The sequence below is a fragment of the Carlito syrichta genome, unplaced genomic scaffold (assembly GCF_000164805.1).
Source record: "Carlito syrichta isolate Samal-C Ts95f unplaced genomic scaffold, Tarsius_syrichta-2.0.1 Scaffold315835, whole genome shotgun sequence".
Classification (NCBI taxonomy): domain Eukaryota; kingdom Metazoa; phylum Chordata; class Mammalia; order Primates; family Tarsiidae; genus Carlito; species Carlito syrichta.
Genome location: NW_007259931.1, coordinates 498,960 through 526,038, shown reverse-complemented (window position 1 = coordinate 526,038; position 27,079 = coordinate 498,960). Strand labels below are relative to the sequence as shown.

Genomic DNA, 27,079 nt, shown 5'->3' with positions numbered 1-27,079 from the left:
ATCAACTTTTAAAATCATTATTTATTTTTTGCTTTTGTGTTTGTTTCTTTGGAGAATTAAAATTGATTCACAGATATTTGTAGGACTACTCTATAGCAGGAAACTGAACGAGAAAGACTTTTTGTTTAGTTTTCATACAAGTAGGGACTAAGTGACCACTGAAGGTGGAAGGGTAATCACAGGGTTTACTGAGTACTTCATTCATCCTAAAACACATTCATTCAATATACATGGTTTGTGTGCCTTTTATTGACCAAACCATGTCACAGGTTCTCGGAACATAAAGTCAAGTACTTGCTTTTAAGGGACCATAGTCTTGTCTGAGAAACAAACAGTGAACATTTGTTTTCAGTGGATGTAGTCCTAGGCTTAGAGTATGCAAAGGAAACAATAGAGGAAATCCACTGAAACCATTCTAGGGTCCAAGTAGGACGTTTTGCCCAAGTTTAGAATGGCAGGAAGAGGGAAAACAGAGAGGCAGCATGGGCAGTGTGCTACAAAGGATAAATTCAGTTCTTCTCTAAGAATAGTTCACCAGCCCATAGTTACCAATCTGTAGAAGTCATATAGGAAATCAGATGTTTAGGACTGGCTAATGGTGACATGCTAATTTTGAATATTTTTCCCTGGTGTGTTTCTTTAAACTACTGATTTTTTTTCCCTTTTTAATTCTGAATTTGTTGTTGGGCAGTGTCTATAGTCTCTTGACGATTATGTAATATGTTTCTGTTTAGGTTTTAAGCTGCCGCCTCCCCAAATCCAGCTTCTGTGCTTTCTCATTTATTATTAGTATTATTATTGGTTGTTTTTAGAGACAGGTTCTTGCTCTGTTACCCAGTCTGGAGTGCAGTGGCACAATCACAGTTTACTGCAACCTTGAACTCCTGAACTCTAGCAATCCTCCTTCCTCAGCCTCCTGAGTCACTGGGATTATAGGTGTGCACCACCATGCCTGGCTAATTTTTTAATATTTTGTAGAGTTGGGCTCTCACTGTGTTGCTCAGGCTGATCTTGAACTCTTGGCCTCAAGCAATCCTCTTGCCTTGGCCTCCCACAGTGCTGGGATCACAGGCATGAACCACTACATCTGAGAGAGCATTCTAAAAGGTACATTCCTATTCAAAATCTTTCAGTGGCTCGCTCGCCCCAGTGGGCCTGTGGGCCATGGTTTTGTCCCATCACCACCCTTACATCCTTGACCTTGGGATGGTTTCATTCCTCCTGAGTGTTCACTCTACCTACAAAGCAATTCTGTGAACATATTTTCATCCTCCATGGTCTGTCTGGTCATTGGTGGCCTTTCCTTCATGCTCAGTTCATCAGTTTCTCTTCTCTGTTGCTTTGGCCTGTTCTCTGTTGTTGTATGAAACACACTATGTCAGAATTCTTTGTTTACTTTCTGTTCTAAACGTGAGCTTTTTGAGGTAGGACCTGTCTTTGAGTCTTTATGATCGTCACGATAACTATTATGTAATAAACAGTCAATAATTAATTTAAGCTGAACAGTGTAATATTTAAACATTCATTTTATTACATTTACTAGATGATGATTGTGACTGAACGAAAGCAAACATTTTTGAGCTTTTTACTGTGCATAAGACATTGTTCCAGGTGTTTTACTTATCTTAAAACTTATTTAATTATCCTTGTTGAAAAATTACTTTGTTCTGCAGTTATAGAGGCAGTAGGGAAGAAGAATTATTCTTTCCAGATGTGGTGATGCATGTCCGAAGTCTTACCTACCCAGGAGACTGAGGCGGGAGGATCACTTGAGCCCAGGAGTTTGAGGCTGCAGTGAACTGATTGTGCCATTGCACTCCAGCCTGGGTGACAGAGCAAGACCTCATTTCTTTTTTTTTTTTAAAGTTATTCTTATGATTGTTAAAAATGTAAGGAATACTTTATTCAAAGCTCCTGCAATCGCAGAGAGAATCAGACTCAACTCTGAATACAGCAAGGACAAGTGGGAATTTATAACCGAGTATGGTCAGTGGGTGGAAAATTGCTAAAAGATGTCAAAGGGTACAGAGATTCTTGTAAAACTGTCTTAGTCTGCTTGGGCTCTGTAACAAAATGCCATAGTCTGGGTGCCTTAAACAATGAAAATTTATTTTTCACAGTTCTAGAGGCTGAGAAGTCCCAGATCAAGTCCCAGCAGACTCACTTTCTGGTGAGGGCCCTTTTCCTGGTTTGCAAACAGCCACCTTCTTTTATCTTCACATGGCAGAAAGGGAGATAGCTCTCTGATGTCTGTTCTTTTTCTTTTTTTGAGTCAGGATCTCACTCTGTCATCCAGACTGAAGTGCAGACTGAAGTGCATGATCACAGCTTACCTCAGCCTCCACATCCTGGGCTCAGGTGATTCTTCCACCTTGGCCTCCTGAGTAGCTGGGACTACAGGCATGCACCATCATGCTCAGCTCGTTTTAAAATTTTTTTGTAGAGATGAGGTCTCACTATGTTACCCAGGCTGGTCTTGAACTCCTGGGCTCACAATCCTCCCACCTCTGCCTCCCAAAATGCTAGCATTACAGGCATGAGCCCCTGCACCTGGCCAAGGTGTCTGTTCTTATAAGGACACTGATCCTATTTATGGAAGCTCCACTCTTATGACCTGATTACTTCCCAAAGGCCCAATCTCTACATACTTTATTACCTTGGAGGTTACTTCTTCAACATCTATATCTTTGCGAGATACAGCCATTCAGTCTGTAGCACTGATCTAATAGGATTCTTTCTGAAGGCAAGCCAAGAACTTATACATCAAAAATGAGGAGTGAGGAACTTAATCAGATATCAGAGTTATCACTTATTAAGAATGGGGTTATTCTCCCTAAGCTGACTTAACAAGATTCTTTGTAAAACTGAGCTAGGCAGGTAGAAGACAGGAAGGGCATGGAGGAGGTTGAGGCTTTGTCAAGAAGAGGGCTCCTAGGAACCTGACAGATGTTTGGTCAAACAAGAAGTCTTTGTCATTGTTAGGAGCCTTTTGAGTTAGTTACTGTTAATACTTGAATTTTATGGACAAAGAATCTAAAGCTTAGAAAGAGGCTAAGCAACTCATACACAGTCCGCATGGGCCAGTGAGTACCCAAGCTAGATGCTTGCTGGAAGGCTTTCCTTCTGGTGATCACCTTCTGGCCTGTGTCCTGCCAGAAGGTGATCAATTAATTTTTGCTAACCTACTGTGAGAATCAATAGGAATTTGTCTCTGTTTTGGAATGACTTGTGGTCTTGCTGCTGTCAATACTGTAAAGAAGCCTGTGGTTTCCACTGGAGCAATATTCTGGTTACAATTCAGGGTAACATTTGAATTTTAGCAGCCTTATTGAAATTTAAAATGGATGATGTAAATATCTAATCTATATACATTTCTATTTTCTTTAAGTATTTATCAGAATAACATTTTTTCAGTCATATTTCTAGATCTCATTCATTAACAATAGTCACAGAAGGAAGGAAGGAAATATAAAAATTAGGATTTTAGATGTTCTGAATATAGGAAGTAATTTAAAATATTAATCAACAATCCATTTCTGTAAAAGCTTTTCAAATATAGGTGAGTTACCCTGTAAACTTTATGAATCAGCAGTTTTCTAAATAGTAATAAGTGACTATGACCATTTTTGTGTGATTTTACTCAATTTTCTTAGAAAAATAAAAATTAAAACAAATAACTTATATAGCTGCTGTTCTTTTATGCTTCTGTGATCTTCAGTAAGAGGAAGACCACTTTACACAGAGATAATCTTTCTTTGCTAGCAAGGAATTCTGGAGGTTGCCCTTGACTTTTGGGGTCTGGTCTTCTGTACAGCATCTCTTACATTCCCCCTTTCCATTTATGATCCTGCTGTTCAGAACTAGTCCTTGGATGCATTTTATATTTTAATATAGTGCCTTGTTCATGCCATTAATGCTGTTCTTTAGCCTAGAATGCTGTTCCTGCTTGTATCTATACAGTGCTCCTAATTTAAATCATTCACATTGCTATTCTTACTTCCTCAGTCAGGATTGGTAGCTTTTTTCTTGTGCTTTCACAGTTCAGTGGAAGGCCACAGGATTATCTCCTCTGATACCATGTATATGAAAGCAGTAACTGAAATCATTATACAAGTTTTAGAGGTTAGAATATTTATAACACTTCTCCAACTTTTAACTTTTTGATACATTTTCCTCCTGTGCAATAAAAAAACATGGTGGGCATAATACCTCATAAACAGTTTTGTATTATTTATTTATTTATTTATATTTTTTTGAGTTGGAGTCACACTCTGTTGCCCAGACTGGAGTGCAGTGGCACGCTCCCATCCACCACAGCCTCAACCTGCTGTACTCCCGCAATCCTTCTGCCTCAGCCTTCCAAGTAGCTGGAACTATAGGTGCCGCTATCACATCCGGCTAATTTTTGATTTATTGTAGAGATGAGGTCTTGCCAAGTTGCCCGAGTGGGTCTCGAACCCGCGGGCCCAGGGAATCCACTCGCCTCGGCCTCCCAAAGTGCTGTAATTACAGGCAGAGTCACCAAGCCCGGCCACAGTTTTGTATTTTTAATTGTCATTTTTATTATATGGATATATCATATTTTACCTATTTCCATGCTACTGGCTTAAGAGTATTTCAGTTTTTAGTTGTTAAACATAAAGTCATGGTAAATGCCTTTGGACATATATCTTTGTATTTTAGATTATTTTCTTAGGGCAGATTCACAAGAGTTAAATTAGTGAGTACAATGGTAGGATCATTTTTTTCTACTCTTGATAGGTATCTTATAACGTTACTTTCCAAAGGAGTTGAAACAGTTTGTCCTCCCACCAGCAGTGTGAGAGAGGGCTCTCTTTGCCCTTCTGCATTAATAGTGGAAATTTGCATGTAACTTATTTGTCTTAAGGGCTTGCTTCATTCCTTGTGGTGAATTTTCCGAAGTTGGCTGACCTTAAGTAAATTGGTTCAGATTCCCATATAAAATTTTCTTTTGACGAAAACTTTATAAGATCCATTTTAAAAGTTGGAGTGTCAAGGAAATAAAAAATCTTTGTTAGAGAATGAAGGGATTAGTTTCAGAATGTCCATATCTAGATGATGTTATTCTATAAAGTACATATTGAATCCATTAACTTTTCTCTTCAGCAACAATAGTTATCTTTTCAAAATCTTCTCCATGTTATTTGGAATTTTACAGCTTAATAGCTCTGCTGGATTTCACAAGAGTGAAGTGAAAATGTAGTTGACTTTGAGTGTACATATGTGCCTAAACTAGAATTCTAGATAAGTTAGATTGTAAGCCAAACACATTTTGAGTATAAATTGGCTTCTATAAAGTTTTTTATATTATGAGTAGAAGTTGAACCTTTCTAAAGAAAATACAGAATTAAAAATATCTGGAAGCCGGGCTCGGTGGCTCAGCCTGTAATCCCGCGCTTTGGGAGGCTGAGGTGAGTGGATTACCTGAGCCCGTGGTTCAAGACCCGCCTGGGCAACTTGACAAGTCCTCATCTCTACAATAAATCAAAAATTAGCTGGGCGTGGTAGCGCGCGCCTGTAGTTCAGCTACTTGGAAGACTGAGGTGGAAGGATCGCTGGAGCCCAGCAGGTCGAGGTTGCGGTGGCCGGGAGCGGCCACTGCACTCCAGTCTGGGTGACAGAGTGAGACTCCAAAAAAAAAAAAAAATCTGGGATTTTCTTTTATTTCTTTTATTTTGGATCGCAGTGTATTTGTGATTTTTTACAGAAACGTCTAAACTTCCTTTTCTATACTTCAGTGCTGCAGCCAGTCCCATTTTAAGCAATTGTGTGAAATCCCCAGTAAAGATGACCAGCGGTGGGCTTCTTTTCAGCTTCTTTTCTATTTTCTCAGGCTTAAATATATTTTAGTGTATCTCAATCAAGTGAAGTGAAATTAAATATTTGAATCATGTATCTGTTGACTTCTAAAATGCTCTGGTTTTCTGTTGGCTGCCGTCTATTTAGTATTTTAGTGATGTTAATGTGAATAGCTTGTGCATAAACGTCCTCAAGATCACTTAGTAGAGTGCAGTTGGTTCTTGTTAATAAATGCATTGTCCTTTGCTCTCATTCATGACCCCCAGTGACTTTTCATTGATGTTGCAGTAAGGCTTTTTCTTTGGACTTGGCCCATTCTTTCCACATGGGTAAATAATCTTCAGCTGTAACAAGAGGCAGCCAGCATCTATGTGCTAATCAGATTTATCAATATGTACCAATGCAGATTTCCTTTATCTCCTGATGAGGCAAATACTTAACAATCTTTAGCAATGACTCTTAAGAGATTTAAACATATATCCATTGAGCTTTCCACTTGCTCTTACTGGCACAAGGAGTTGACTGACTGTATTGGACAGGCAGGTCTTATTGTCATTGCTGTCCATGTGGCACTACATCTGTGAAGATGTCAGAAGTGTGAAATGTTCACTGGGTTCTCAGTTGTGTACTTGTTATCAAAGCTTATGCATAGCTGATTTAATTTTGATGAATATATTTAAATGTAGAGCATTTTACAATTATTGGCTCATGGTTGTTTTTTATACAGTATGCACATATTTCATTTCTTTCACTATGATCTACCAGCCCATGTTTAATTCATCCAGTTGCAGCTGTTGCACTATTTTGTTGAAGCAGACTTAAAAATCTGGCAGGAAGCCTACTTTCTTGCTCTTTTCAGTGTTGCAGTGTTAATTTTGCACAGTTAGTGCTTGCTGTGTAATTTCTTGCTTCTTTCCTAAAACTGAAGGCTATATCTCTAAAACTCGTTTCTACCTGGTCTTGACTTCTGTTTCTGCAGGTGAACTGATAATACCAATTGTGGTTGTTGGCTGTACTTAGAGGTATACAAGTTAATTACCTAGAGATAAAGGTGAGAATAATAAATTAGTATACTGTGTTGTCTTAAGACTAAATGTGATGCCATTTCTTATGCCACAACATGGATGTTTATTTAAACTTTTTCCTATACATTAGCAATGTGGTTTGTAATATGTTGAAATTGGAGGAAAACTTTTAGATAATCTCTTCTTTAGCGATTGTGTATATCCACATTACAAAGATTGCATCATTTTGTTTTCCCTTTATCTGGTTTCATTACATTTTTTTCATGTGACAAAATAAGTGCTTACCTGTGAAATTTTGATGCTTTTTTCATTACTTATTAATTTACATATGAGAGATTACTGGAAAGTGAGTTGGAAATAGGTTAAACTTACACAGTCTCATTATTAATTTGACTGTGAACTTGACATTTTTCTATAACTTTTACATTTAATTATTTTTTTGAGTTGGGATCTTACTCTGTCAGCCATACTGGAGTGCCATTAGCACAATCATAGCTCACTGCAGCCTCGAACTCTTTGGCTTAAACAATCCTCCTGCCTTTTCCTCCTGAGTAGCTAGGACTACAAGGCATGCCACTATACCTGACTAATTTTTTAAAAAATTTGTGTAAAGTTGCCATCTCACTATGTTGCCCAGGCTGGACTTGAACTCCTGGCCTCATGCTACCCTCCCAATGTCAGCCACTCAATCTGTGCTGGGATTACAGATGTGAGGTACCAGGCTCAGCCTACTTTTATATTTAAAATAAAATTTTGATTTGAAATGCTCTTCTTCTACTCAGTGGTTCTTAAAATTATTGTTTGCTATTTGGGTTTAAGCTATATGCTCTTTTTAGGTTGTATTCTTCATGACCTCCTTGAAAGTGGAAACTTCTGGGGGAAATAAAGCCCCTCACTCACTTTACTGAAGCTTGAGAGTGGCTCTCCTATCCATAGATATAATACTGCTCTACAATCTGATTCTTCAAAAAAATTAGACAAACTATAGATAACAACTTTTCAGATGTTACTTTGCAGTTAGTTGGTGGTCTAGAAGTAGAAATGAGAGCTTGAAAGAGGGAACTGTTAATTCCATTTGTCTCTTAAGCAGAAATTCCTTTCCTGTCTCTCTTATGGCTAGCTTTCATTTTTCACCTTGGTATTGTAGCTAGGTTTTGGTTTTATTGCTCTCTGGTGAATTCTCTCCTATTGCAAATATTAAAGTAAGGATGATTTAGAAGAACTGAGGTTAAAATCTGCTTATTGAAGCTCTGTAGGCTAGACACCCTGGCATTTCTCTTTGTGGAAAGTAAGCAGAAGTAAAGGGGACAAATGGTCTGAAATGCCAGTGAGTGTTGCCAAGTGATGTGCTGACAGCTGGACGTGACAGTGATTGCTGGACACTGGTCATTCCTGACTGTCTCCTTCTCACCTCCCATCCACCCGTCACTCCCCCCAAACAACGGACATTCTGGGAGGAATGCCTGTTGCCTGTATAAAGGACAAGTTGAGTGATCACAGCAGTTTTTCAGACAAAACATCAATAATGTCTCTGAATTTTTTCAGTCTGAGTAATAAGGTTCTCCTTTTTGTCAGGCTTCTTACCCTTCATGCAATTTTAAAAGATATACAAGCTGCATATCCCTTTTAGGTGATTGCTCTATTTCAAATAGCTGAGCACATGTAGAAGCCACGTTGGAGGCTCAGGACGTCAGATATGACAATAGGGCATTGATCAGGTTGACTATATGTTTGGGATTTGTCAACTCCTTTGTTCATTTTCTATCTGGCTTTCAGTACCTTTCTCTGTGTTTCAAAAGATCTTTGTGTACCTCCTGCCTCTATGTGTAATCTTATAGGGTAACTTTCTGCTTTTGTTCATCTTCTGCTCAGTCACCACAAGAGTAACATTTGGTCTAAGACTCACTTAGAGAACAGGCATATAGGGTCTTCTAGCTGTTTCCATTCATAGAAGATTTTTTTTTTTTAATACAGGCTAGATTTCCTTGGATTTTTCTTTAATGTTTTCTAATTTTGAATTTTTAGAGATACAAAGCCTCCAAAAGGGAATATGCTAGACAGTATTTCTTTTTTGTAATTTGTTTCAATTTTTACTCTAGATCAAGAGTAAATATAGATAGAATAATATTCCAAACCAAACCCTAACAGCTCTCAAATATTAACTAATATTATGATATGGATAGAGTATATTAAGGATTTTTTTTAATGTTCCTGAGCATATTTTTAGACACTTCAGGGTATTTAAAATATACATATATGTGTATTTTTTATTTTTCTCCCATATTTGGATATTCTTTTCCTTTTCCTTTCTTTTTTCTTAATGTTTCCCTGATACCAAATTTCCACCAACTTTAATTTTCTGTTCTGTGTCTTACTATCTTGTTGGTTTTTTAACCTAAAACTAAACCTGTTGGGCAATTTTAAAACAAAATTTTTAAAGTATTACTTTACAAGAGATGAATTGAGTTTATTACCTTAGAGCCTTGAAAATCTATTTCAAATAAATTAGTCTGCAAATTGGGAAGGGATACCATGAAGTGGGTTTAGACAATAAAACTGTTCAAATGCAAGCCTATAGTAAACTTTATTTTATCTTTTTATGTTATTTTATTTTTTAAAATTTATTTTTGAATTGAGGTCTCTGTCACCCAGGCATGATCGTGGCCCACCACAGCCTTGGCCTCAGGCGATCCTCCATCTTAGTCTCCTGAGTAGCTGGGACTGTAGGCACGTGCCACTGTGCCTGGCAAATTTTGTTTTTATTTTTTGTAGTGATGAGGTTTCTCTGTGTTGTTTAGGCTGGTCTCGAACTCCTGGGCTCAAGCAGTCCTCCTCTTCCTGCCTTGGCCTCCCAAAGTGCTAAGATTACAAGTTTAAGCCACCACGCTTAGTCTTATTTTATCTTTTTAGTCTGACTCTTATGGTCCATTCTGGAGTGCCATGGTGTGATCATAGCTCACTGCAGCCTTGAACTCCAAGGTTCAAGTGATCCTTTTGCCTCAGCCTCCAGAATACTATACCATTCCAAGCTTCTCTCTCTTTCTCTCTCTCTCTCTGTCTCTCTCTCTGTGTGTGGAGATGAGGGTCTCACTGTGTTGTCCAGGCTGATCTCAAACACAGGCATGGTCATTCCTGACCACACCCAGCTTGAATTGTATTTTAAATATGAGGAAGAATGGGTCCCTGTTATTCTTACCTCTCTGGCCTTTTATACCTTCTAGCCAGCTTGCTTTTCTTTGCAGGGGGGGGGGACAAATTTAGTTGTCCACAGTCTAGAACTACTAGAACATGATAAATTTAAGGAGAATAGGAGGGAGAATGTAAGCCTAATCCATTTATAAATGTTCCATTATTACAAAATGTCCTATCAAGAAGTAGGTTGTTAACTACTGAGACCAGGTATTCTTTGGTTGTGGCTCCAGCAATATAGATAGTAGCCTCTTACACTGAACAGCCTGGGCCTTTGGTCTTCTATACCATTTGCTTGTTGCTAATCATTGGGACCCAACTTCTTTATTTATATAAGAGGATTATAAAATTTTTGTGAGAGAATGGTCAATAATTAAGTGAAAAACAGATCATGTATGTTCATCATCACCTTTTTGTCTTTAGGTTATTAAGCCTAGATTAACCCTGTTTTGGTATATTAGAAATCTGCTAATTATCTGAACTATATATTAGGGAGATTCTTTTTTCTCTGAATAAGTACATGTTTGAATTATCTCATTTCTTCTTATATACTTGCTTTTTGAATATAGTTTCCCCCTTTAATTTTTAAAAACATTAAAAAATTTTCAAACTGTTAGAAAAGTTGAAAGAATAAGAATAGTACAATAACATGTTTATTTTGAAGAGCAATTACAGTATAATTATTAGCTATAAAGTTTAAAGTTTTAAATTATGCTAATAATTTAGACTGTAGAAGTTTTATTCCTCATGATTATATATTGCCTGCTTATTTATTTATTTATTTTTTGAGTCAGAGTCTCACTCTGTTGCCCAGGCTAGAGTGCAGTGGCATGCTCACAGCCTCCGCAGCCTCGACCTGCTGGGCTCAGGCGATCCTTCCGCCTCAGCCTTCTAAGTAGCTGGAACTACCACACCTGGCTAATTTTTGATTATTGTAGAAACGAGGTCTCACCAAGTTTCCCCAGCTATTCTTGAATCCCTGAGCTTAGACAGTCCTCTCACGGTGGCCTCCCAAAGTGCTGGGATTACAGGTTTGAGCCACCATGCCCAGCCTATAACCTTTTTAACTGCTAAATTTAGTGTTTATGAACTAGAAACTAAAATTCCTAATTATGTCTTATTTTTTTGTTGTGATTTTTAAGAATTGTTTCCATATTTTTTGAATAATCGCCCTGCATGTATGATAACAAAACATCAGAAATCAATTAACTATATATATATATATTTGAGTCGAAGTCTCACTCTGTCGCCCAGACTGGAATGCTGTGGCACGCTCGGGACCACCGCAGCCTCGACTTGCTGGGCTCTGGCGATACTTCCGCCTTAGCCTTCCAAGTAGCTGGAACTTTAGGCGTGCGCCACCACACCTGGCTAATTTTTTTGATTTATTGTAGAGATGAAAGTCTCGCCAAGTTGCCCAGGCAGGTCTTGAACGTGGGGGCTCAGGCAATCCACTCACCTCAGCCTCCCAAAGCACGCACGGGTTTACAGGCTGAGCCACCGAGCTCGGCTACCATTTGGGATTTTAATGTCAATACCAAGATTAAGAATCAGTATTTCTTCTTTTGACATTCTGTAATTATCCCTTCTTTTTGAAGCTGAAACGAAGAAAGAGTAAAGACTTTCCTCAAACGTATCCTAGCTTTGGTTTAAAGATCCTAATGTTATTCAGACTTTAAAAAACTGTTTACCTATTTCTTCATTGCTAAATATTTAGCCTCTGTGTTTTTCTGTTTTTTAAAAAAATATAAATAGAAGAGTGTTTGCCTCATTCTAAAAATTACTAAGTCCAGCAGCAGGTTTATGAGAGGTTTCAATAACTTGCCAAAAGCATGGAAAGCATATATTATTATGTAAAGTATAGTGTGCAAAAGAAGGAAACAATTGTGCATAAACTGGGAAAAGACTAAAAGGAAATATAAATACCAAGCCGTTATTAGAGGTTGTCTTTGGATAGTGAAATCATGGATTTCTTCCTCTTCTTTCTGGTATTTCCGTTTTCTGAATTTGTCACAGTGGTCACCTGTACCCTTTTTATTAAAGGGGAAAAGTGTGGACATTGTGATGTAGACACTGTTGTAAACTAGAAATGTTTCAGAAGGAAGAGAAGGTCAGTAGTAAATGGAACAGCACACATTTGCCTACTTGGTTGCCTCTTTTCTCTCTGTTGTCTCCTGCCTGGAAGAACTTAAACCCCTCGCCCCAGAAGTGTTGTTTCTGCGTGGGTCTAATCTTTCTGCACTCCTGGCAGGAGAGGTGGTAACAGTCCTGCTTCCCTGCTTCCTAGACCATAGGACCAGGGCCCTTAGTGAGAAGAATGCTTTTCCTTGCTTTGTTCTAGGTAGGTTTCTCCATTTCTGTTTGTTTTCAGCGTAGGTACCTTATGCTATTGAAATCCTATCATATGGATAGGACTGCTTTTCTTTCTTTTTTTTTTTTTTTGAGTTGGAGTCTCTGTAGCCCAGGATGGAGTGCAGGTGATGTGCCCCCAGCCACTGCAGCCTCGACTTGCTGGATTCAAGTGATCCTTCAGCCTTAGCCTTCCAATTAGCTAGAACTGAAGGCATGCACCTGGCTAATTTTTCTTTATTGTAGAGATGAGGTTCTATCAAGTTTCCCAGGCTGGTGTCGAACCCCTGGGCTCAGGCAATACTTCTGCCTCAGCCTCCCAAAGTGCTGGGATTATAGGCATGAGCTACCGTGCTCAACTAGACTGCTTTTATTCACTTTTAAAAAAAACTGCTCTAGACTTTCTGTTAGATTTTTTAAAAGATATGACTTCCCACTTCCATATAATAAATGCTTACATTTCAGAAGGCTTTCATTTTTGTGTAAGAAGTAGAAGCTCTTTGGACTTCTATGTGAACATTCTATTAATCTTACTTCCCCCATTCATTTTCTCTGTGGTTCGCTATGACACTTGAGAAAATGTTTAGTTCTCCTTTCTTCCTCCTTTTTGTTTTCCAGTGACTTTTTGCCATGGCACAGTATCTTCCATCTGCCAGTTCCACCAGGTTGGCTCACCAGGGTACCATTTCATGCTTGTTTTATGAAGTTCTTATTCCCAAAAGTATGAGGTTATGATCATGGACTCTGAATCCAGACCGACTCCCCTTTCCATCACTTAGTAACTATATAAACTGCCTTAGTTTCCATATCCATAAGATAGAATACTAATATTATTTAACTCATAGGGTTTTTAATAGGATTAAAATGGCTAATTCAGGTCTGGTGTACTAGTAAGCACTTAATGTTTTCATTAGTTATTATTTGCCACTTACCTCTCTGCCTGTCTCCTTACACACACACACACACACACACACACACACACACACACACACACATTTTTATGTGTATTTTTCATTCCCTATTTAATTATAAACGCCTTACTAGCAAAGATTATGCCAGTAAATTCTCACTGAAGCTAACTCCATTGTTTTGGCATAATGTAGACCATTACCTCTGATTCTGGGAGTAGGACTTTAAGTTGGCATTTGATTGAGATAAGGTCCTGGAAATCAGCTTTTAAGACAATCTTAAAATGCTTTAATGAGGAAATAAAGATCACTGATACCAGCCTATTGTTTGTATGTTGGATCAATGTAGCCTTGTATTGTACATGGAAATAAAAACTTTTCTGAGTAAATTAATAAGACCTAGGAAAGACATAAAAGTTTATTTTGAAGTAAGCTCTAAATAGAAATGATAATCTGGTAATGAAAGAGAAAAATATAAAAATATTTAATATACTAATGCTCTGACTTGAAAGTTAAAACCTATATTTTTTCAATTATCTTATTAACATTTGAAAATTTTCATATGCCAGAAGTTTAAATTGAAAGGCCTTAATAAAATGTCTAGTCACATGCTCTTACTTCAGAGGAGAGGGCATTGAAATCCCCATTTCTCCTTTCATTCTAAATATGTGTGTCATTTTAACTCCATATTTTTATTTAGTTAGTGATGGTTTTAATTGTTTTTTTCTGAAAAAGTGTCTCATATTATAGGCCTTTATAACTTACCTCCAGAGGTATATATATTTTCTTATACAAATCAATATCTGCTGTTCTCTTATATTTGAATTTTGTTCATATACTTAAGAATACTTTAATATTCACTTTTTTTCACTTAGCTTGCATTGGGATTTATGTAGAATTTGATCAGTCTTTATGGAGATGGTCTAGTTTTTATTGATGGCATTTTAGATAATATCTGATAGTCTATACTTTTCAGACATTTCCTCCAATTATATTAAATTTAAAATCAGAGTATAGGTATTCTTTGTATGTTTTACTAAGTCATAAAAGTATTTGGAGAATCACTGATCTTAGCTTTTTTTTGAGTTGGAGTCTCACTCTGCTGCCCAGTTGGAATGCAGTGGCATACTCATGGCCACCGCAGCCTTGACCTGCTGGGCTCAGGCAATCTTTCCGCCTCAGCCTTCAAAGTAGCTAGAACCACAGGCATGTGCCACCACACCCGGCTAATTTTTTGATTTATTGTAGAGACAAGATCTCGTCATGTTACTCAGGCTGGTCTTGAACCCCCAGAGCTCAGGCAATCCTCTTGCCTCTGCCTCCCAAAGTGATGGGATTACAGCATGAGCCACTGTGCCCAACTTGATTGTAGTATTTTTAAAAATTTATTATAAAGATGTGGGATACAATTCAGGGTTAGGTATACAAACGTTGATTATGCAAGTACCCTTGTTGATGAGGTGTGCCCCTCCTTCCCCTGGCAGTTTCCCTCAACTGCCAATCCCACCCCCTTCCCCTGACAGTTTCCCACTACTGCCAATCCCTTTCATTACAAAAAACACTGGAAATGTTAAACTTAACACGAGTAATTTGTATTTTCCAGTAAAGCATTTTGGTTTCAACATAAACTGTGTTTCACTCCACCTCGCTTCTACCAAAAGAAAAACTTTTTAAAAAAGAAATTTCCTCTTTGTCAGCTTTACTAAATAATGTCATCTAAGGATTCCTATTTACTATCTGAGTTATACCACTTAATTCTTGCTCAAAAGCCTATTGTCCATCATTTGTTCTGTCCTTTCAATTTTTAAGTTGAGCTTAAACTTGAAACTTTTTGTTTTTAATTGGAGTCTCACTCTGTTGCCCAGACTGGAGTGCAGTGGCTGCTCTCGGCTACTGCACCCTCGACCTGCTGGGCTCCAGCGATCCTTCCGCCTCAGCCTTCCAAGTAGCTGGAACTACAGGCGCGCGCTCCCATGCTCGGCTAATTTTTTGATTTATTGTAGAGACGAGGTCTTGCCAAGTTGCTCAGGCGAGTCTTGAACCCTACGGCTCAGGCAATCCACTCACCTCGGCCTCCCAGAGCGTGGAATTACAGGCTGAGCCACCGAGCCCGGCAGTTGGTCAGTTTTGACATAAGTATATCCCTATGAATCCATCACTATTCCGAAGAGAGCAAACACTTCCATTCCCCCAAAAGTTTTCTTGTGCATCTCTGTCTCTCCCTTTCTCTCCTCCTGTCTTCAGGCAACCACTGATGGGTTTTCTGTCACTTTATATTAGATTATACTTTCTAGAATTTTTATGAAGATGGAATTATAGCTATATACTTCTGTTTTAACCTGATCTCTTTCTCTTAGCATAATAATTTTGAGATTCATGTATGTTATTGCATTACGAGGAGAACCCCCCAAAAAAATTTAGTTATAAAAACTTGTGTATTTATTCTTATATGTTTAAACTTCAGTCACTTTCAGAGTACACTTTGATGCAATATGTCTATCAAGATGCTTTTTCTGCTGCTCAGAACAGCTTTTGAAATTGTCGATTTTGATGCCTTTTAGTGCTTTGCCATTTTTTTGTTTCAGCTCTCCTACATTGGCAAATGTTTTCCTTTGAGGACTTTTTTTTTTTTTTTTTATCTGGGGAAACAAAAAACAGTTGTCTGGGACAAGATGGGGCGAATAGGGAGGATGGGGCATGAGGGTCATGTGATTTTTGTGAAAAACTGCTGAACACTCAGCAAGGTGTGGGTAGGTATGCTTGTAAATCACCCATCATGAAATGGGTAAAGGCATTGAAAGTCTCTCCAAAAATAAAAAAATAAAAATACACTGAAGCCAAGCTCAGGCTCTCACAGCAATGCTAGGTGATACACTGATGCTGCTGGGTTCCCAGAACACTTAACCTAGCAGGGGAAGCCTTTATTACAAGGGGCCCACTCTCCAAAAAAAAGAACAATTCCAGTTTTGGGGGGTCCTTGTATAACAGTTGGTTCCTTATTATTGCTAAGTAATATTTCATTATATGAATAGATCAAATTTGTTTATCCATTTATCAGTGGATTGATATTTAGGTTCTGGTTTTTGGCTCTTAAAAATAAAACTTGATTCAGCTTCACAACATGCATGATAAAAAGTGAAAAAAAAGAAAATAAAAGGTTAAAAAAAAGAAAAGAAAACTTGGTATACATTTGTGTAGAAATCTTTGGACATACGTTGTCATGTTGTTGGTCTGTTCAGGGTTTTTATTTCTTTCTGATTCAAAGTTGGGGGTTTATATGTTTCCAAGAATTTATCAATTTCCTTGAGATTGTCTAGTTTGTTTACATTGAGATGTTCATAATAACCTCAGATAATCTTTTGTATACCTGTGGTATCAGTTGTAATAAAGCATAACTTTCCATCTTGATTTCATTGTTGACCCATTTCTGTTTGAATTAATTTGAATCTTCTCTCTTCAGTTCTTAATCAGTCTAGTTAGTGGTCTATCAGTTTTGTTTATCCTTTCAAAGGACTAACTTTTTGTTTCACTGACCCTTTGTATTTTTTGTTTCAATTTCATTTAGTTCTGCTCTGATCTTCATTATTTCTTTTTTTCTGCTACTTTTGGGTTTGATTTGTTTGTGTTTTTGTAGTTCCTTGAGGTGCAGCATTAGGCTGTCAATATGTGGTCTTCCAGTCTTTTGAATATAGGCCTTAAGCACTATGAATTTTCCTCTGAACACAACTTTGTGTTCCAGAGGTTTTGATAACTTGTGTTGTTACCATTAATTTCAAGGAAATTTTTAACTTTCCATCTTGATTTCATTGTTGACTCAAAGATCATTCAGGAGCAGATTGTTTTATTTCTATGAATTTGTTTTGTTTCGTGAGTTCTTCTTGGAGTTAATTTCTAGTTTTAGTCTAGTGTGGTCTGAGTCCAGTGTGGCTGATATGATTTCACTTTTTAAAAAACTTATTGAGACTTGATTTGTGGCCTGTCGTATGGCCTTAGATAATGTTTTATGTGCTGATGAGAAAAATATATATTCTGAGTTTTGGGGCAGAATATTCTATAGATATTTGTTAGTTCTGTTTGCTCTAGGGTCCAGTTTTACTCCAATGTTTCTTTATTGACTTTCTGCCTTGATGATCTCTTTATTGCTTCAGTGAAGTGTCAAAATCTCCCACTATTATTGTATTGTCTATCTCTTCTTAGGTCTAGTAGAATTTGTTTTATAAATCTTGGAACTCTGGTGTTAGGTGCATATAAATATTTAAAATTGTTATATCTTCTTGTTGGATCGATTGCTTTATCATTATATACTAACTTTCTTTGTCCTTTTTCACTGTTGTTAATTTAATGTTTATCTTATATGAGATGACTACTCCTGCTAAATTTTAATTTCTGTTTCTGTGGACTTTTTTGTTTTGTTTTGTTTTTTGGTTTTTTTTGAGTTGAAGTCTCACTCTGTCATCCAGACTGGAGTGCAGTGGCCACTCCGGCCACCGCAGCCTCAACCTGCTGGGCTCCGATGATCTTTCCACCTCAGCCTTCCCAGTAGCCGGAATTACAGGCATGCGCTACCACGCCCCGCTGATTTTTTGATTTATTGTAGAGATGAGGTCTCGCTGCCCAGGCGGGTCTCGAACCCGCGGGCTCAGGCAATCCACTCACCTCAGCCTCCCAAAGGCGCGGAATTACAGGCTGAGCCACTGAGCCCGGCGACTTTTTTTTTTTTGAGTCAGAATATCACACTGACACCCAGGCTGGTGTACAGTGGCACGCTCACAGCCACTGCAGCCTTTGACCTGCTGGGCTCAGGTAATCCTTCTACCTCAACCTCCCAAGTAACTGGAGCCACGCTGTGCACCTCCATGCCCAGCTAATTTTTTATTTATTTATTTATTTATTTATTTATTTATTTATTTATTTATTGTAGAGACGAGGTCTCTCCAAGTTGCCCAGGTTGAGAATACTCAAGTTGCCAAGTTGAGAATACTCAAACCGCTCAGGCAGTCCTCTTGCCTTTGCCTCCCAAAGTGCTGGGATTACAGGTATGAGCGACCATGCCGGGCCATGTGGAATATTTTTTTCTACCCATTTACCTTGAGTCTGTGGGAGTCTTTGTGTGTTAAGTGGGTCTCTTGAAGGCAGCAGGTATTTAATTTGTGCTTTTTAAAATCCATTCTGCCATTCTCTATCTTTTAAGTAGGGGCATTAAGATCATTTACATTTGGAGTTAATAATGATATGTAAGTTAGTAGTCCATTCATCATGTTAGTTGTTATCTGTTTGCTTTTTTCTTTTTTATTCCTCTGTTGGAATAAAAGGTATAGATATTTTCTATAGTCCTATGAGTTTTATGATTATGTTTTTCTCCTGATGAATTTCACCTTTACCCCCCCTTTTTTCCAGTATTTAGAACTCATTTTAAATATTTCTTGTAGAACTGGTCTAATAGTGACTGATTTCCTCAGCGTTTGCTTGTCTAGCAAAGACATAATTTTTCTTTCATTTATGAAACTTAGTTTTGCAGGATACAAAATCTTTGGCTGACTATTATTCTGTTTGAGGAGATTGAAGATAGAGCCCCGGCCCTTTCTGGCTTGCAGGATTTCTGCCAAGTTTTTAAACAATTTTTTGTAAAGACAGGGTCTCACTGTATTGCCCGGGCTAGTCTTGGCCTTGAGCAATCTTTCCACCTTGGCCTCCCAAAGCCCTGAGATTTTCTATGTAAATCATTATCCCTATAAATAAGGAGAATTTTTATTATTCTTTTCCAATCTTTATGCCTATCATTTTTTGCCTGTTGTTTTCCTTGCCTTATTACTTTAGTGACTATTACCTCTGGAACAATGTTGAATAGAAAAAGTAAAAGCAGTGTACCCTTGCCTTGTTCCTGATTTCATGTTGGGAAATTCAGTCTTTAACCATTAACAATGATGTTAGCGCTAGGCTTTTTTATAAATGCCCTGTACCTTCTCTTACTAATTCTAGTTTGCGGAGAGGTTTTATTATGACTGGACGTTGAGTTTTTGTCAAAAACTTTTTCTGCACCTATTGAAATGGTCAATGGGTTTTCTGCTTTAGCCTGTTAATATGGTAAATTACATGAATTGACTTTCAAATGTTAAACTAACCTTTCATTTCTGGAATGAACCCTTCTTGGTCATGCTTTATTATCTTTTTTTAATATGATGTTGGATTCAATTTTTGATATTTTAAAAAGAGTTTTTGCATTTGTATTCTTTGGGGATCTTGTTTTATAATTTATTTACTTTTTGTAGTGTCTGTCAGGTTTTGGCATGATAGTTAGTCCTCAAAAAAATGAGGTGGATAGTGATTCATCTTTTGTTTCAAAAAGTTTGCATAATTTTTGTGCTATTTCTTCCTGAAGTTGAGTAGAACTCACCAGGGAAACCAACCGAGACTGTAACTTTCTTTTTTGGGAAAGTTTTAAATTATATAATCAGTTTCTTTAATAAGTATGGGAGTATTCAGATATCCTGTTTCTTCTTTTATCAATTGTAGTAAACTTTATTTTCCAAGCAACCTATTCATTTTTTTCTACTTTTCCAAATTCGTTGTTTCTTGTATTTCTTTTTAATATTTATAGAATTGAAGAAATTGACTATCAAGTCATTTCTATGATTTCTTCAGTCTGTCTCTTTCAGTCTAGCTAGGGGCTTGTCAAGTCTTTTTTTCTTTTATAGAACCAGTTTTTGGTTTTGTTATTTTCTCTATTGTTTGTCTGTTTTTTATTTCTTTCATATTTTTGTTTCCTTCCTTCTACGTACTTTTGGCTAATTTCTATTCTTTCTCTCATTTTTTTTTTTTCCTAGTTTAGTGTTTCGATAATTGACACTTAATATAATTATTGATTGTTGGAATTAAACCTGACATCTTATTATTTGTTTTACATGTTCTGTTTTTCTTTCTTTTATTTCTTCTTTCCTGTTTTTTTTCAAATTTTTGACATGTCATTTTCATTTATATATTAACTTTTTGGCAATCTCTCTCTCTCTTTTTTTAGGTACTTGCTCCAGGGATTGAATGTGTTTACTTAACCTTTCATAAACTACCTACATTAATTATTGTATTACTTCAAGTAGAATGTAGGAGGCTTTCTCCCAACACCTTTATGTTATAGTTATCATATGTATTATATTTCTATTGAAGGCTGGGCACAGTGACTCATGCCTACAATCCCAGCACTACGGAAGGCCAAGGTGAGAGGATTGCTTGAGCCTAGCAGTTCGAGACCAGCCTGGGAAACATGGCGAAACCTTGTTTCTATAATAAATAAAAAAAAATTAGCCAAGATGGGTAGCACACACCTGTAGTCCCAGCTACTTGGAAGGCTGAGGTGGAAGGATCGCCTGAGCTCAGCATGTTGAGGCCATGGTAGCCGTGATCATGCCACTACACTCTAATCTAGGTGACAGAGTACGACTCTGACTCAAAAAAGCAAAACAGAAATAGGCCGGAGGCGCGGTGGCTCATGCTTGTAATCAATCCTAGCTCTACCAGAGGCAGAAGCGAGAGGATTCCCTGAGCCCAGGATATGTAGACTAGCCTGGGCGACAGTGTGAGACAACAACTTAAAAAAAAAACCAAAATATATATATTGCCCTGCTGGACAATGTTATATTTGTTTTCAACGGTCTATATATCTTAAAGAGTTTAATAGGAAAAAAATAATTTCATATTTAGTTAGATATTTACCATTTCTTTTGTTCTTTTATTCCTGAAGATATATTTCTCTGTTTAAAATTTCCATTTGATTCTTTTAAGTTAGTTTTTCTTTCTCTGGTAATAACTTGAATCTTTCCATTTAGTTCATTAGTGGTAACTGCTCCAAAGTCTTTTTTTTTTTTTTTTTTTTTTTTGAGTTGGAGTCTCACTCTGTCACCCAGGCTGGAGTGCAGTGGCATGCTCCTGGCCACTGCAACCTTGACCTGCTGGGCTTCTGCAATCCTTCCGCCTCAGCCTTCCAAATAGATGAATCTATAGGTGCATGCTACCATGCCCGACTAATTTTCAATTTATTGTAGAGATGAGGTCTCACCAAGTTGCCCGGGTGGGTCTTGAACCCGTGGGCTCAGACAATCCACTCGCCTTAGTCTCTCAAAGTGCAGGGATTACAGAATGAGCCACCTAGCATGGCCTGCTCCAAAGTTTTTATGTGATGATTTAAACATTTTTGTCATCCTGTATTTGGCATATGTTGATTGCAAATTTTTCTTCAGAACTTGGCACATTTTCCTTCTTTGGATGTCAAGTAATTTTGGATTATATCCTAGACATTGTGAGTTTCATGTTGTGTAGATTCTGTGTGATGTTGTAATTCTCTGCAAAATGCTGGGGTTTTTTTTGTTTCCATAGGTATCCAATTTAGGTTCAGACTAAAAGTTCTTTCTGCTGCCTGTGGACAGGGTTTCCATCCTCAGTTCAGTTTTCAATACCAGTGATGTGCTATTTTGGGACTGTTGTGCATATTCACAGCTCAAGTGTGAGCCTAAGACTTGTGGGAGTTCATTAATAGAATTGGCAGGGGGTCCCCTTCTGCTTTCTCCTTTCTGATTTTCCCCCACACTCTACAGCCCACAGGGGCCTTTTTTGTAAGTTCTTTTGGCCAGAAAGACTGGGTTTCTGTTGGAGTTTTAGTCCCTGCCCCTGGGCCCGCCATTAGCATAGAATTGCTAGAGAAAAGAGAACAAAAAAGAGGGAAGCTTTTGTTTCCCCTCCAAAATCTGCTTACTTTTGTTTACTTCTTATTGCCTTCAGTTAGTTACTTTTTTGTGTTTCTTTAAAGTTTTTAGTTTTAATAAGTGGGACAGAGAAGCTGTAGTGGATTTATACTGCTATAGCAAAACTGGAACTCTCATTTGTGACATTTTAAAGTACTGGATATGTGATTATTTTTATTCAGTATTGTGGCTCTTTACAATTTTGCATTATAATAATACATACAACAGATGTGTGTGTGTGTGTGTGTGTGTGTGTGTGTGTGTGTGTGTGTGTGTGTGTGTGTATGAACAAGATGTCATCATCATGGTCTGTCCAGGTAGCACAGAACTGAAAAAGAGATGTGATTGGAAGATTTGGTCCAGTTACTTCATCTACATGTTTCTACTTTTGTCTGGGGTTCCCTAGGAGCTGAGGAGAACCTAACTGTGAATGGCATTTGAAGGACCTGTGGTTAGAAGAAAGGCATGTGGGAATATTCCAACCTTTAAACTAGTATTGGGCTATTGTGTTAATGAATAATCTTTATCATACTTCAAAATGATTTAGTTTTATTAGATAGTTAATAACCAACCTTTAAACTAGCATTTGGCTATTGTGTTAATGAATAATCTTTATTCATACCTCAAAATTATTTAGGTTTTATTAGATAGATCTCTTACTAATACCCATTTGAGACTAGTGACAATAAAGAAATAGGGCTTTCATTAGGGAGGGGAAGAAAAAGAAAATAGAGTCAGCAGTCCATTTGATTGTCAGTTAGCAGAAGTGAAATGAAGGGGAAGTAGAGATGGTGGTCAGAAGGGCCAAAGATAAGCATATTCTTTTTTTTTTTTTTGAGTTGGAGTCTCACTCTGTCGCCCAGACTGGAGTGCAGTGGCCGCTCCCGGTCACCGCAGCCTTGACCTGCTGTGCTCCGGCGATCCTTCCACCTCAGCCTTCCGAGTAGCCGGAATTATAGGCATGTGCTACCATGCCCAGCTGGTTTTTTTTGATTTATTGTAGAGATGAGGTCTCGCTGCCCAGGCGGGTCTCGAACCCGCTGGCTCAGGCAATCCACTCACCTCAGCCTCCCAAAGGCGCAGGATTACAGACTGAGCCACCGAGCCCGGCGATAAGTATATTCTAATGTTGATCACAGTGAGGTAAAGGCTTCTGTGGAATAGATTTGCATAGAGAGCCTGGCGATAAGTATATTCTAATGTTGGTCATAGTGAGGTAAAGGCTTCTGGGGAAGAGATTTGCATAGAGTTGGAAATATTTCCTAAGTCCTAGGGTAGGATGGTTAACAGCAAATAGTATTAGATGTTTTGCCAGGAACTGATAATTATTAAAGTATACTTTGGACCATAAGAGTTATTTTACTTATGTCTAGCTATGACTTTCTAACAACAGCTGTGAAATATTTAAAGTAAGGTATACAATTACTATATCTATAAAAATGAACTCTTTTATGGTTTCAATATCATAGTTTGGTATTAAGATTATCCTTGCTCTATAAAATAAATTGAGTGTTCAGTCATTCTCTGTAGAGTGGTTTTGATAACAGGTATTATTTGCTTCTTGAAATTTAAAGTTATTTTTCCCTAAGATAATCTTGGAAATGTATAGAAAAGTAAAATGCATCCATTTCTAAAGTCATTTTTTCTTAAAATAACTTTGAAAATTTATAGGAAAGTTGAAATACATCTATTTCCTCTGGATTTGTCAGTTTATTACATAGAATTATATATATCATTTTCTTAAGCAAAATTTTTAAAGAAAATATTAGCAAATCAAACCTAGCTGTGTAGCAAAAGGAGTAACATGCATATCTGAATTAGATCTTTTGCATACATTCTTGGATAATTTAGTATTAGCAAGTATATCACCATAATTCAGAATGTTAATTAAAGGAGAAATGCATGATTATCTTACCAGATGCTAAAAACGTTTCTGAAAAAATTTAGCAACCATTCCTTAATAAAAATGTTAGATAAAATATGATTAGAAGGCCTGGCTCAAGCCTGTTATCCCAGCACTTTGGGAGGCCGAGGTGAGAGAATTGCCTGAGCTCAGGGATTTGAGACCGGTCTGGGCAATATGGCGAGACCTCATCTCTAAAATAAATGAATGAATGAATGAACAAACAAACAGGCAAGCAAGCCAGGCATGGTAGCATGTACATTTGGCAAGACCTCATCTCTACAATAGATAGATTGATAGATAAATGATAGATAGATAGACAGACAGACAGACAAATAAATAAATAAATAGCAAGCCAGGTGTGGTAGCATGTGCTGTAGTTCCAGCTACTTGGAAGACTGAGATGGAAGGATTGCTTGAATCCAGCAGGTCGAGGTTGCAGTGGCTATGAGCGTGCCTGGGCAACAGAGTGAGACTCCAATTCAAAAAATATATATATGAAATATGTATATGAATAGAAGGAAACTACTTTACATGAAAGACTATTTAACAAAATGCAGCAAAAACAAATGATTAAAATATGAAAGACTATTTAACAAAATGCAGCAAAAACAAATGATTAAAATATGATATACCAAAACTGTGGTTATAATAATCACAGACAATACCAAAATCATAGCTGTCATAGCTATTTTATGTACCTTAGTTTTATTGGCTTGAGCTAATAATGTAAGACTAAATTTTTTATTTCCAAAATATGTAGATCCAGAAAACAAACCAAAGAGAGTCATATGAGAGACTACTAGCACCAGTAAGAAAATGTGGTAAAGTGAAATCAATCATTTTTCTATATTTTGCAATAAACAGTAAAGAATGGAAGTAAAACTGAATGAACAGGATGGATTTTCTTTCTTTTTTTTTTTTGAGTTGGAGTCTCACTCTGTCGCCCAGACTGGAGTGCAGTGGCCACTCCTGGCCACCGCAGCCTCGACCTGCTGGGCTCCGCAATCCTTCCGCCTCAGCCTTCCAAGTAGCTGGAACTACAGGCGTGCGCTACCAAGCCCAGCTGATTTTTGATTTATTGTAGAGATGAGGTCTCGCCAAGTTGCCCAGGTGGGTCTTGAACCCGCGGACTCAGGCAATCCACTTACCTCAGCCTCCCAAAGGCGTGGGATTACAGGCTGAGTCACCGAGCCCGGCTAGGATGTATTTTCATATATTAAATATTTGTTTTATTATACTTTTAAAATTTAGAACTCACCATTTTTGGAAAGCTCTATGAAAAGATATATGACATGTCAATTTCAAAAGAACTTTATGAGGATTAAGTGGGATAAGACACTAGAAATTTTTTGGAAAATTGTCAAGCTTGCCTATGTAATAAATTGAGTGAAAAATAGGGAGGAGAACAGCAACTACAGTTTCTAAAGAGAGTTGGCAATGAGAAGTAGTCCTAGTCAGAACTGGTTCACAGACCTCTGGTTAAGTATGGTGCCTTGGCCACACGTGTTTTCTCCTTCCCTAAAGTCTCCTGTAATTACAAAGGAAACATAATGCATGTTAATGCCTATGAAAAAAGATAGCAGTAGAGGAGAAAATGACAAACAATTTTAACATTTTTTTGTAAAACAGAAAGTAAATGGAGGAGTGGTAGCTGAATTCACAGAGGAAGATACAATCTAAATACCTGCAGAGGTCAAGAAACTGGAGATACAAGTTGTCTTACCCCCAGGGATGTCCTAAAAGACTGCCACAGGCTCCAGGTATTCTCAAAGGCAGAAGTCAGTTTTGCAGCTCAGTCTATATCCAGTTCTTTTGGATCATCCTCTCCTAAACCACAGGAAGTAGGTGACTACTTCAGTCTCCTGCCCCCTGGGATGATGGGAAGATCACTGGAACCAAAGATGCTCCAGACTAAAAGGCTGAAGCATGGGACTGAAAATAAAGTGACCTTGTACAGGGCTTCACGCTGAAGTGTAGAGTCCTTACCTCTGCCCTTCTTCACTTCTCCCAAGCCAGCACCTACTTGAGTTGATCCCTTCTCACCCCACCCAGCACTTCTTTGGCAAAATGGAATAGCTTCAGTGACAAAACCTCCACATACTGAACATTTGGAGGTCTCCCAAATGAAAAGACTACTCAGTATACCTGATCATCTTGCATAGAAGCCTGTCACTTAACAAGCCTGCCACCCATGCTGAGCTGAGACTCTGCTGTCGCCCAGACTGGAGTGCAGTGACATGATCATAGCTTGCCACAGCCTTGACCTCCTAGGCTCAGGTAGTCCTCCTGCTTCCAGCTTCCTGAGTAGCTGGGACTATAGGCATGTGGTATCACACTGGGCTAATTTTTTTAATTTTTAATTTTTATTTTTGTAGAGGCAAAGTCTTGCTATGTTGCTTAGTCTGGACTTGAATTTCTGGGCTCAAGCAGTCCTCCCACCTTGGTCTCCCACAGTGCTAGGATACAGATGTGAGCCAAAGTGCCTGGCCTCCAAACAGGTTTTTTTTTTTTAAATTGGTAAGCAAAAAATTTATTGGTTAATTTGCCCATATTTATTTTGAAAAGTCATAGCTTTAAACATTCAGTTTATTTTTGGCATCCTTTGTACATGGAAATTATGGTATGATAAAACTGCATTCCATTTAAGCTAGTAAATTGTTTCTATGAAATAGGTTAATGAAATTGTAAGCTTTTAATTTAAAAAAAAGTAGCTTGTGAATTATATTAGCTTGAGATACAGAAAAATTTTCAAACAGTAATGTTTCCAGGGCTATATGCAAGTAGGTACTAATAAGGGAAGGTTTCTGTAAACATGGTATGATAGTAATTAGAACTTTGTGAGAGATTGAGAAAATGGACTAGCCACTTAAAAGACAAATATGTGCTAAGTAAATTTGTATTTTCTTTTTTTAATTTTAAAGATGTGGGGTGCAATTCAAGATTAGGTACATAAGTGGCCATCGTACAGGTGAAGTTTGGGTCTCCCATTGAGCCTTACTTCGCCTGGTTTGGGATCAGGTACGCTTATTGATGTTATGTTCCCCCCCCATCCCCACCAGTGTCCTACTACTGCCAATTCCTTTCTTGTCATATTATGATAAATGCCGGATAGGTTTTTAGTGCCTCCCTCTTTTTTTTTTTTTTTTTTTT

The 27,079-nt window shown here is 37.7% G+C and overlaps 1 protein-coding gene across 1 annotated transcript in view; it reads left to right on the top strand.

Moving 5' to 3' along the window:
- Positions 1 to 1,089: 1,089 nt before the first annotated feature.
- Positions 1,090 to 27,079, top strand: part of ITSN1 (intersectin 1) — a 200,480-nt gene continuing 174,490 nt past the window's right edge. The window contains exon 1 of the mRNA XM_008073409.2: positions 1,090 to 1,107. The gene's annotated coding sequence lies outside the window, so the exon portion shown is untranslated. The remainder of the gene's footprint in view (positions 1,108 to 27,079) is intronic.